Source organism: Somniosus microcephalus, chromosome 14 (genome assembly GCF_052327205.1).
Source record: "Somniosus microcephalus isolate GS21.2 chromosome 14, FLI_Smic_1.0, whole genome shotgun sequence".
NCBI lineage: Eukaryota > Metazoa > Chordata > Chondrichthyes > Squaliformes > Somniosidae > Somniosus > Somniosus microcephalus.
Window position 1 is genome coordinate 58035551 of NC_141000.1, and position 12318 is coordinate 58047868.

Genomic DNA, 12318 nt, shown 5'->3' on the forward strand with positions numbered 1-12318 from the left:
CAATAATCTTTTGTGTGGCACCTTGTCAAATGCCTTTTGGAAGTCTAAATACACCACGTCCACTGGTTCCCCTTTATCCACCCTATATGTTACTTCCTCAAAGAACTCCAGCAAATTTGTCAAACATGACTTCCCCTTCATAAAACCATGCTGACTTTGTCCTATTAAATTATGATTATCCAAATGTCCTGTTACTGTCTCCTTAATAATGGACTCCAAAATTTTACCTACCACAGATGTTAGGCTAACTGGTCTATAGTTTCCAGCCTTCTGTCTACTGCCCTTTTTAAATAATGGTGTTACATTAGCAGTTTTCGAGTCTGCCGGGACCTTTGCCGAGTCCAGGGAGTTTTGGAAAATTATTACCAATGCATCCACAATCCCTACCGCCACTTCCCTCAAGACCCTAGGATGTAAGCCATCCGGTCCAGGTGATTTATCCGCCTTGAGTCCCATTATTTTACTGAGTACCACTTCCTTAGTGATTTGATCATGTTTAGCTCCTCCCCCCCTTTAGCCCCCTGTTTGTCCAGTGTTGGGATATTCTTAGTGTCTTCTACTGTAAAGATTGATACTGAAGTAAGATATTAAAAATTGGATTTAATAAGGTAAAACAAACCAGGATTCATCTATAACACCAATATATAAAATGGAGGGAATAGGTTAATTTGTGCTCTGAGTTGAACAATAGAAGTCTGTAAAAATTGTATAAACCCAGATAAGGTTTAAACAGGACTATGGGTTAACTGCGGAGAGATTAAAACTGTCAAAACAACCCCTTAGAAAGAGGGAGAGATATATGGGTTCGGCCACGCGAGTCGACACCCTTGCACTTAAGGGTTTGTTAAGTGTGAAGCTCAATAGGGTTCTATTCTTTTAACTAACTAAAGTGTTTTTGCTCTGTAGAAATAATTCAAGAGAGAGAGACAGAAAGTCTGCGGATTGCCCGCTTTGGAAAGATCTACTATCTTAGAGAAATACTTAGAAAGACCAAGCCATCTGACAACAGCAAATGGACGATCGTAAAGTAATAAAATTGAGGCCCGGGTCATGAGAAAGTAACAAGACCAACTGATAACGAAATGTGAGATTTGTAAGCGACTGGAAGAATGGAATGTCATGGTTTTATAATTACAATTTAACTATAATTCTGTATATGTTAATAAGCTTATCCCCGCCTTTAGGGCAGGGCCTTAAGTTTTGTATAACTGTGTGAACCTCAAGAGATTCGGTGGAGTTGGAGCCTTGTGTTGGGACGCAAGAGCCATAGCTCCCCAGGCCTGAATAAACCGTTTTTACTTCAATTATTGGGTCTGTCTTTCTTACAACAAGCCAGTGTTGTCGACTGTGTATATCACTCAGTCCACACTTTGGGGGCTTACATCAATTGGCGACGAGGATGGGATGTGCGTTCTGAACCAGACTCTCGGACAGCGTTAACCTAAGACGGGTGAGTATGTTTTAATTACCACCTGTAAAATTAGGGGTTAATCGCTGGCGAGACGGTGAGTCAGAATCGACGTATAAAAGAACTATAAAAAGAAAGACACCCTTAATTGAAGGCGGTTAAAAAGATAGGGATAAGGTGTTCCCTAAGCCGCATAGCGGCGAACCGACGGGGCGGAAAACCCTGGGAGGCAGAGAAGTCCTCATTTAGCCGTAGGTAGGCGAACCGACGGGGCGGAAAACCCTGGGAGGCAGAGAAGTCCTCATTTAGCCGTAGGTAGGCGAACCGACGGGGCGGGAAAACCCTGGGAGGCAGAGAAGTCCTCATTTAGCCGTAGGTAGGCGAACCGACGGGGCGGAAAAACCCCGGGAGGCAGAGAAGTCCTCATTTAGCCGTAGGTAGGCGAACCGACGGGGCGGAAAACCCCGGGAGGCAGAGAAGTCCTCATTTAGCCGTAGGTAGGCGAACCGACGGGGCGGAAAACCCTGGGAGGCAGAGAAGTCCTCATTTAGCCGTAGGTAGGCGAACCGACAGGGGCGGAAAGACCCCTACCCCGGGGAGGCGGGAAATCCTCTTTATCCGTGAGACGGCGAAATCTCAACAATTGAATGAATGGGTGCACCGTGGTGAGTGAATGAGATAAAACCCTGCGGTCATAAGGAGGTTAGAACGGACAAGGGTGAGGTCTGTCCCCAGCACCTAGCCTGAGCCTGAATTAAGAGGACAGTAGTCCCACGTGACGGCCAGGATCAAGTAGGATGCCGGGAGCTACAGACCCCACAGTACCAAAACCTCGGGACTAAAGGGTTGGTGTGTGTCTAACGAAACGAAGTGACTAATAGAAAGCAAGAAACTAATGAAGGTGACGCTATGGGGCGAACAACGTAGCGTACAAACCTAATTCCTCAACATCGTGAATTATGCGTGAAACATAGCAGTTAGTTATGACTAAGAGGGTGGAAGAAGAATCCTCAAGGGACCTGGATTCTATAACCCAACTCCTGGAAAATAAAAAGAAACAGTGCAGAGAGCCAAAGGCTTGGTGGGGAGGAGCTAAAGATAAAGAGGCAACAGATAATGTAAGGAATTGAAACAGAAGGGAGAGATAAAGAAGGAAAAAGATCTAATTTGCAGGCGAACCAATTTGAAACCCAGCAAAAAAACAAAAAAAAAACAAACAGGGATTTGGAAACTAGGGAAAGCTGTTGAGTCACAGATTTAAAAAGGAAGGAAAAGATAAACTTAAAGCTTTACCAACATGGAAGTTATTAGCATCTGTACCAAGACAAGTAAAACACGAGATTTGCTGAGTGAAAGGAACCTTAGACATATGCTGAAATTACAGTTTGTATAAAAATGTGAGAGTGTGGATGTTTTCCTGATTAGGAATGTTTAAGAGGATTCAATATTCCTTTGTCTGAAAATCTGTCCGTTAAGAAAAAGAACTGTCTGCTGTGTGTTGTAGCTCCACCCACTTCTCTGTGTTAAAGTAAAAGCATTTAACCCCTTTGTCTGGTCTGGGATTTTGGAAGTTTAAGAATGTGCAAATAAGATTGTGCCCTCAGAATGAAAAAAACCTATTACAATTTAAGTTAAGCTGGAGTGTAAAAACTGAGAAGAGCAACAAAAAGTTTGTTTAATGAAAGATTAAGTTTCAGTCTAAGATCTAACCTTGAAGTTATGAGGTAAATTAACCTATTAAAACCAGACTTTCATTGTGGCCACAGTGAAATTCTGGTTGATGTAAATTGGTGTAGTCCGAATTGAATAAGATAACTCCACTCCGCAAGAATATCCGATAGTGGCAGGTCCCTCTACAATATTTAATTGACTATGGTACTGGAAGCCTTATAGAAGGCGGGACTAGAGTTAAACCTTAGAAAGGTATAGGTAGGGAAGGATGAAGTAGTCTACCTAGGATACATAGTGACACAAGGGAAGAGACAAATGCCCAAAAACAGATGGGAGGGGCATTAGGACTGGCTGCGTGCTTTGATTGCTCGCAAGCTTCTAGGGATGGCAGCAGGAAGGGACCGCGCCAGAGAGGGGAGGGGGATCCGAGGATGTTTGTTGACGTATTGGTAGGGGGCCGACAGTGCAAAATGTTAATAGACACAGGAGCCACAATCTCATTGACAGACTTACCCTTGCCCCGAACGAAACTTTCAGTTAGTATAGCAGGAATCGGTGGACGAAGAATCAGGGCTTATAAGAGCGAAACAGTCTTACTAGAAATTGGATGTATAATAATACCTACACAGTTGTGGGTATGCGAGAACACGGAAGGAACAATCCTAGGGATAGATATACTGCGAGAAGTAGGAGCTTTAGTCGACCCTAAAGCGAATGAAGTGTACTGGCCCCCAGATTATAACTCAAACAAACAGGCAGGCCCGGGAAACAAAGTAGAAATGGCCCAGCCTATACAGGATTTGATCAAAGGGGGGTAGCCAAAGGAAAATGTGTAAACCTATATAGATAGTCGGAATGCCTTTGGGGTGGTGTCTGATTACATGATAGCGGGAGTAGGCAGGGATATATGACACCAGAGACAAGAATATAATCAAGGAATGAGTAGGAATCTCTCTCCTACCCAAAGAGTGCATAATAATAAATTAAAGCACAGAAGAGGATGGGCAGCTAAACGAGCAATTGAGAGAGGGAATCTGACCAATGAAGCCCAAATGTTCATGTTGAATCAAAGTGTGAAACCACAACTGTCTTTCAGTCAGGGATGTTTTTTGGGTTGCGTGGAGTGATGCAATAATGTTTAGCTCCACCTTCAAAAGCCTGCGAAGGAGTTAACCCTTTCCACTGACAGCTGTTTGAGTTCACCAAGTAACAACTTCAGTATTACTGAATAGAATTTAAAGATATTGGACATTATTAAATTTAAGTTTCTTAATGTTAAGCTGATATTTCCCCACAGTAATAGAAGGAAAATTAGGATTTGATAAATGGAAGTTATCTTATAAACTAATTGCAGCACCGTCTCAAACGGCAGGGAGGCTGCTGGGGAGGCTGTCCTGTTACCCAAAGATAAATCTGGACAGATAGTTAGAGACATGAGGCCAAAGACCAACAGATTATACGGGATCGAGAACAGGATACACGGGACGACCAGAAGGAGGTCTTAGCGATAGCAAGGTGATAGCAGAAATAATACCAGCCAAACCAGGGCTAGCACCCAGATGGTCAGGACCTTATGAAGTATTAATGAATAATGACACATGTGCTCATGTAGATGGGTCTGGAACGGGTAAAGGAAGGTGGAAACACTGGACTCAGTTAAAAATATATAAGAAAGACAATGAGTAAACCAGAGATGGTGCCCTTTTTGACAGAGTGAGGAGTATACTAGAAGATATAAAGAATGGGAAGGGGAGTTACTACATATATCAATGATAGGGCTGTGTATGATGATATTATATGCCATAGTTTGCATCTTCAGGTATGTCTGGGGACAGAGCCACAGAACAAGAAATGAACCAGATGTACAGCATTTTGAACTGATAAAATGTATAAGAGCAGAATAATTCTAACTGGCTGGTGACGACCAGCCCCCTTTTTGTAATTACAGGAACATTGGACGTCCGGAATGAGATGGAGCGTCCTCGCCTTGATTCTAGGGATAAATATAAGTATTGCCATTATCGAGGGGGATTAGTAATAAGGAGAACACAGGATGAGGTGTATTCTAGTGTAGCACATAGAGTTACTAAGCTTGCCATTAATATGAGTACTTTTGAGATACAAAACAAACCTGGAACTCCCTGTGGGTAAAACAATTAGAGGATCCACAGGAGAAAAAAATCTATCTTACAAAGATGTAAGAAACGGGGAGTATTGGAAACGACCGGAGCAGGGTATGCGGCCGGGTTAGCAACAGTTAATAGCTTGGACATAGAAGGAGTAAACGAAGGAGTAGAAGAATTACAAGCAAAAATAGAGAAGTTACTAAAACAAGCTACTGGAAATAGCCAGCAATTGACACTGGCAGGGAAACCAAACAATAATGCAATTGTCGGGGGTGGAAGAGATAGTAGCCCCCCATGCAGAAACAATCAATACAATTATTGATAGACTTAATAATGCTTCTCGCCAAACCGATAAGGAACTAATATGTGCCACGTAGGGCTCATGGCTATTGTCGAATGCTCAGCATAATATGAGGCAAATAAATAATGGACAGATCCCTGATTGGATTACTAATAAGGATCTGGAACCTTGGATTGACACAAATAAAAGCCTATGTAAGGAATGTAAAATGGGACAAGTACACCGGGCAGGTGATTGTCTGACCCCATGGACTAAGATGATTGGCTTTGTACTGGCCATCCCACAATTCCCAGAAGGGGGACAACTCCGATACGACGTGATTAATATATGAGAAGTACAAAGGGAAAGTGGGTTAAATATCATGATGTCCCTACCAAGGTGCTTTGGGAAAGGGATGAAGATAATAAACAGAAGAATAAAACCTAAAGGGGGGTGGTAGTGGACGGGTGCCACCACAAGGGAAGGACATGGGTGTGCACACACCCCCCCACCGAGGGAGACACATCAGAGTACGGATTTACGAAAATTACCAATTGCACCCTCGAGGTTCACCCAAGGGGATACACCGGACCTGGGTAGCATCAAGGAACAATGGGACCTGTTGTGTCACCACAATTGAACAGAAATATGAATATCAAGATATGGCTTATACCATTCCCCAACCAAACCGTTGTATTGGTCTAAAGATACCTATACAGATAGGAAAACCTGGTCATTTGATAATATGAGACTTACTAAAAAGGGTTGAAACTTATGTCATACCAGAGCCCAAGACAATTCCTAAGTTAGAGGAAGCTTGGCAGAAGTTACGGCAGGAAACAAAGGAAATTTTAAAGTACTATCATAAAATAGAAGAAGGCTTAAAGAAACAACAAAAAGACATTAGTGCAACATTAGAGGAAACTCACCCACTTCCTCATATTTTGATAATTGGGGACCAGGATGGTCGGGGACTGTGGGCGCCTCGGTGGTACAAGGCATAATGATATTCCTCTTGATTGTTATTCTGATATATTGTGTATTTTTATTTCTCCAGTGCCTTTGTGCCAGAATGAGTAAGGCCGAAAGTGGTGTGGTGAAGGAAGTAGAGCCTGAGGAGGGGCAGGTAGCGATGTTAAGAATGGACAACTCCCCTGCCTCTCCAAGGCAAATGGTGTAAGACGCGATGGGAAGCCCTGAAATTATGTGGGATTAATTGGGCATGGTAATTAAAGACCGGGCCGGCCAACCGTAAGATGGAGGTGGCAGAAGGAGGGTGGCAGAAGGAGGGTGGCAGAAGGAGGGTGGTGAATGAGGACTGGTGTGTGATGACAGTCTCGAATTGGCACGTCACACACCCCACGTGGGAATGAGGGACAGGCTTGAGCAGGAAAGCCTCAACCATTAGTGTAGGGTCTAAGGGGCCCCGGGAATGGTTACACCGGACGGAGTGCATAAAGCAAAGCCCACCCTAAAGGAAAGACCACCGTAAAGGAAAGACCACCATACCACAGAGGGGGAAGTCGGCCTCCAAATTGATAAGATATATATACATGTATAACCTAAACTGGTAGAAGGCCAGGGAGTGCACGCTCTGGCAGACACCAGGAAGTGGAAATACACGTTGACCTGTTTGGAGCAATTGTCCAAAGGTCAAAAGGGAGGACTGAAGTAAGATATTAAAAATTGGATTTAATAAGGTAAAACAAACCAGGATTCATCTATAACACCAATATATAAAATGGAGGGAATAGGTTAATTTGTGCTCTGAGTTGAACAATAGAAGTCTGTAAAAATTGTATAAACCCAGATAAGGTTTAAACAGGACTATGGGTTAACTGCGGAGAGATTAAAACTGTCAAAACAACCCCTTAGAAAGAGGGAGAGATATATGGGTTCGGCCACGCGAGTCGACACCCTTGCACTTAAGGGTTTGTTAAGTGTGAAGCTCAATAGGGTTCTATTCTTTTAACTAACTAAAGTGTTTTTGCTCTGTAGAAATAATTCAAGAGAGAGAGACAGAAAGTCTGCGGATTGCCCGCTTTGGAAAGATCTACTATCTTAGAGAAATACTTAGAAAGACCAAGCCATCTGACAACAGCAAATGGACGATCGTAAAGTAATAAAATTGAGGCCCGGGTCATGAGAAAGTAACAAGACCAACTGATAACGAAATGTGAGATTTGTAAGCGACTGGAAGAATGGAATGTCATGGTTTTATAATTACAATTTAACTATAATTCTGTATATGTTAATAAGCTTATCCCCGCCTTTAGGGCAGGGCCTTAAGTTTTGTATAACTGTGTGAACCTCAAGAGATTCGGTGGAGTTGGAGCCTTGTGTTGGGACGCAAGAGCCATAGCTCCCCAGGCCTGAATAAACCGTTTTTACTTCAATTATTGGGTCTGTCTTTCTTACAACAAGCCAGTGTTGTCGACTGTGTATATCACTCAGTCCACACTTTGGGGGCTTACATCAGATACAAAATATTCATTCAGTGTTTTTGCCATCTCCATATTTCCCACCATTAATTTCCCGGTCTCATCCTCTAAGGGACCAACATTTACTTTAGCCACCCTTTTTCTTTTTATATAACTATAAAAACTCTTACTATCTGTTTTTATATTTTTTGCTAATTTACTTTCATAATCTATCTTCCCTTTCTTAATCAATCTTTTTGTTATTTTTTGCTGTCTTTTAAAGTTTTCCCAATCCTCTATCCTCCCGCTAGATTTGGCTACCTTATATGCCCTTGTTTATAGTCGAATACTATCCTTAATTTCTTTACTTAGCCACGGATGGCTGTCTTTTCTTTTACACCCTTCTCAGGGGAATATATTTTTTTTGGAAGTTGTAAAATAACTCCTTAAATGTACTTGACCTCATCCTCACCAATCTAACTGTTGCAGATGCATCTGTCCATGACAGTATTGGTAGCAGCGACCACCGCACAGTCCTTGTGGAGACAAAGAACTGTCTTCACACTGAGGTCGCCCTCCATCATGTTATGTGACATTACCACCGTGCTAAATGGGATAGATTCAGAACAGATTTAGCAGCTCAAAACTGGGCATCCATGAGTCACTGTGGGCCATCAGCAGCGGCAGAATTGTATTCCACCACAATCTGTAACCTCATCGCCCAGCACATCCCTCACTCTACCATTACCATCAAGCCAGGGGACCAACCCTGGTTCAATGGGGTGTGTAGATGAGCATGAAAGGAGCAGCACCAGGCGCACCTAAAAATGAGGTGCCAACCTGGGGAAGCTGCAACACAGGACAATATGCATGCTAAACAGCAGAAGCAGCATGCTGTACAGAGCTAAGCGATCCCATGAACAAGGGTCTGATCAAAGCTCTGCAGTCGTGCCACAACCAGTCATGAATGGTGGTGGACAATTAAACAATTAATGGAAGGAGGAGGCTCCATGAATATCGCCATCGTCAATTATGGCGGAACCTGTAATGTATGTACCTTTAAGGGGGAGAACTACTTTTTACAGCTCCTGTATCCTGCAGTACCAGCAGTGATCACACCTGTATATAAACCTTGAGTAGTGATCTGTACAGTCAGTTGCAGTTTGAACCATGTTGAGTAAACACCTGTTGTACCGTTCTCTGCAGTCCTTTTCTTATTATTACACGGACGTAACAGTGGCGACGAGCAGATTCGAACCTACCTGTAACTCTGCATCACCTCCCAGGGATTCGCTCCTGGAGAACAGTGGAAGAAGGTCGAGTCCAGAAGCACGGGCGTCGACCACGGGCAACCGCCCAGTCATCCAGCGGAGATTTGAGCATCGCAGGGGAGGCTGTCGAGAGCCAGGCTTGGCTTTCCAGTCACGGTGGTCCAGCAAAACAGGCTGGCAACAGGTACTGCACAGACCCTTCCCGGACAGCGACGGGCTAGAGCCCGACCGAGCGGCACAGAAAAAGGACGAGCAGCGTCGATGGGGGAGAGAGAGAGGGCAGAGCGCACAGGGCGCAGCCAGTGTTCAGGACCGAGCGGCATCAACGGGGGAGAGAGGCGAGAGAGAGCAGAGCGCAGCTGGTGTTCAAGGGCCGAGCAGCGTCATCGGGGGAGAGAGGCGCGCAGGAAAATGGGAGGCGCTGCCATTGCCACGAGGACTGCAGAGAGCAGCATTGGCAGCAGCGCAGGAGCAGTGCACGAAACCCACAGGGCATCGCCATTTGCCACGAGTACCGCCGAGAGCGGCGTTGGCAGCAGCGCGGGAGACGCCATTTTAAGCCGCAGCGGGGAAGAAAGGAAAGCACGGGAGACGCCATTTTAAGCCGCAGCGGGGAAGAAAGGAAAGCGCGGGAGATGCCATTTTAAGCCAGTCTAACCACACCCAAAAATGCCGAAGAGTGGCAGTATCACAGCGTTCGACAATGAAGTCGAAGATTGGACGACATATGTCGAACGCATAGAAGTATACTGCAAGGCGAATGAAGTGCCAGATGACAAGAAAGCGTTGGTATTGTTGAATTCAATGGGTGCAAAAATGTATGGCTTACTACGAAACCTAGTAACCCCAGAGTAGCCAGTAGAGAAGGATTTTGAAAACATAGTGTCAATCCTACAGGACCAGTTAAACCCCACACCGCTGCTGATAGCAGAAAGATTTAAGTTTCACAAAAGGAACCAGCATAAAGGTGAAAGTAATGCTGAGTATTTAACGGAACTACGCAAGCTATCGAAACACTGTCAGTTTGGAACGGGACTAGCAGATACTTTAAGGGACAAGTTTGTGTGTGGGCTTCAAAGTGAAGGAACCCAGAAATGGCTTCTAGCAGAAAAGGATCTTACGCTGGACAAGGCTTTCAGCATTGCAGTATCACACGAATCAGCAGCACGGGGCGCTGCAGAGATACAACGGAGACCACAAGAATATGGCACAAATGAAATGTCATACGGAACAGTGAAGTGCTATCGCTGCGGCAGAACAACACACGACCATAATGATTGCTGGTTCAAGGACAAAGTGTGCAGACAGTGTGGAAAAGTAGGACACATAGCAAGAGTCTGCAGGTCGGGAAAGAAAACCAGCAGCAAGAAATCTCCACAGGAGAAGTACAAGAAGGTACATAAGGTGACGGAGAGTAGTTCAGACGAACAGAAGAGTGATACAGACTCCGGAAGCAAGGAGCTGGGTTGTCTGAAACTACATAATGTGATCAAAATGGAGGTTCACCAAACTATCTGGGTCACGCTCAAGATAGCAGGAGTCCAAGTGAAAATGGAATTGGACACAGAATCAGCCCTAACAGTCATAGGCCGAAGGGACTACAAGCGGCTATTCTCACATATACCCTTGAGAGATACAATGATTGTCTTGAAGACGTACACGGGGCAAAAAGTCTACCCCAAAGGAAAAATAAGGGTGAACGTTATATATAACGGCAAGGAAACACCAAAAATGGACCTATATGTATTACCAGATGGAGGACCACCACTACTAGGACGTGAATGGATCCGGAAGATACAGCTAGATTTGCATTCCATACAAGCACTGACTGCAGATGCCAAAATGGATGATGACGTCACACCTGGACGACTGTCAAAAATGCTAACTGACGCACAAGAAGTGTTCCAGCAGGGACTCGGAACACTAAAAGGCATAACAGTGACGATCAAAATAGAGGAAAATGCAACCCAAAGTTTTTTAAGGCCAGACCTTATGCGATCCACCCAGCCTTCGAAGCACAGCTGGAAGGTTTGGAACGTTCAGGAGTACTGTCCAAAGTGGACTGGAGCGAGTGGGCTACACCCATCATTCCTGTAATGAAGAGGTCGTTGAGTAATATGCCCGGGGAACCAAAGAAGGTTGCATCTGTGGGGACTTTAAGGTGACAGTGAACCCAATCCTTCACACTGTACAATATCCGCTTCCGCAGGTTGAAGATATTTTCACCTCGCTATCTGGAGGGAAACACTTCACTAAGATTGATCTGGCCCAGGCGTACCTGCAAATGGAGGTAGAAGAAGCCTCGAAACAGTACCTCACGATCAACACTCATAAAGGTCTCTACCAATACAACCGGCTGGTGTTCGGGGTAGCATCAGCTCCGGCGATTTGGCAAAGGGCAATGGAACAAGTCCTGCAAGGGATTCCAGGGACCCAGTGTTATTTGGACGACATCCTGGTCACGGGCTGATGTGCCATCAATAACCACAAAACTAGAAGTTATAGACTTAAACAAGTTGGCTTTTAATCACTAAGATCAGAGCTAACATCTCAACACGCCGACTGGTTCACAGGAATGAGTCATACAGATCCTGGGATCTTTATGTAAGAGAAGTTAGGGGCGGAGCCAAGAGCCAAGACCTGGAACCTTCCAGGTTAGTCAGGAAAGAGGAAGTGAAACTATACACAGTGTGGGGGAGGGTAATATACATGAGTGCAAAACGAATACAGGAAATACAGGATCAAGACAAACAGATTTCATTACACGGGCAAAAATGACAGTGATCACCTCGCCAACCTGGAGCAGGTGCTCACTAGATTGAAGGAATATGGGCTCCGAGCTAATCGCCACAAATGCGAGTTTTTCCAGAAGCAGATCTCGTATTGTGGCCACGTTATTGATAAAGAGGGGTTACATAAGTCCCCTGAAAAGATTGAGGCAGTAGCCAAGGCTCCAGCACCGGAAAATGTGTCACAACTGAGGTCGTTCCTCGGGCTGGTGAACTACTACCATAAGTTCTTGCCGAATTTGTCGCCCGTACTACACCCACTGAACATCCTACTGCAAACGGGGGTACCATGGAAGTGGAGTGACGAATGTAAACTAGCTTTCCAGAAGAGCAAAGCATTGATCACATCAAAA

The 12318-nt window shown here is 44.6% G+C and overlaps 1 long non-coding RNA gene across 1 annotated transcript; it reads left to right on the forward strand.

The window, feature by feature from the left end:
* Positions 1-579: 579 nt before the first annotated feature.
* Positions 580-7881, forward strand: LOC147107504 (uncharacterized). The gene is made up of 2 exons (XR_015080820.1): positions 580-1450; positions 6543-7881. It is a non-coding gene; the product is annotated as an uncharacterized LOC147107504 (long non-coding RNA).
* Positions 7882-12318: the final 4437 nt, after the last annotated feature.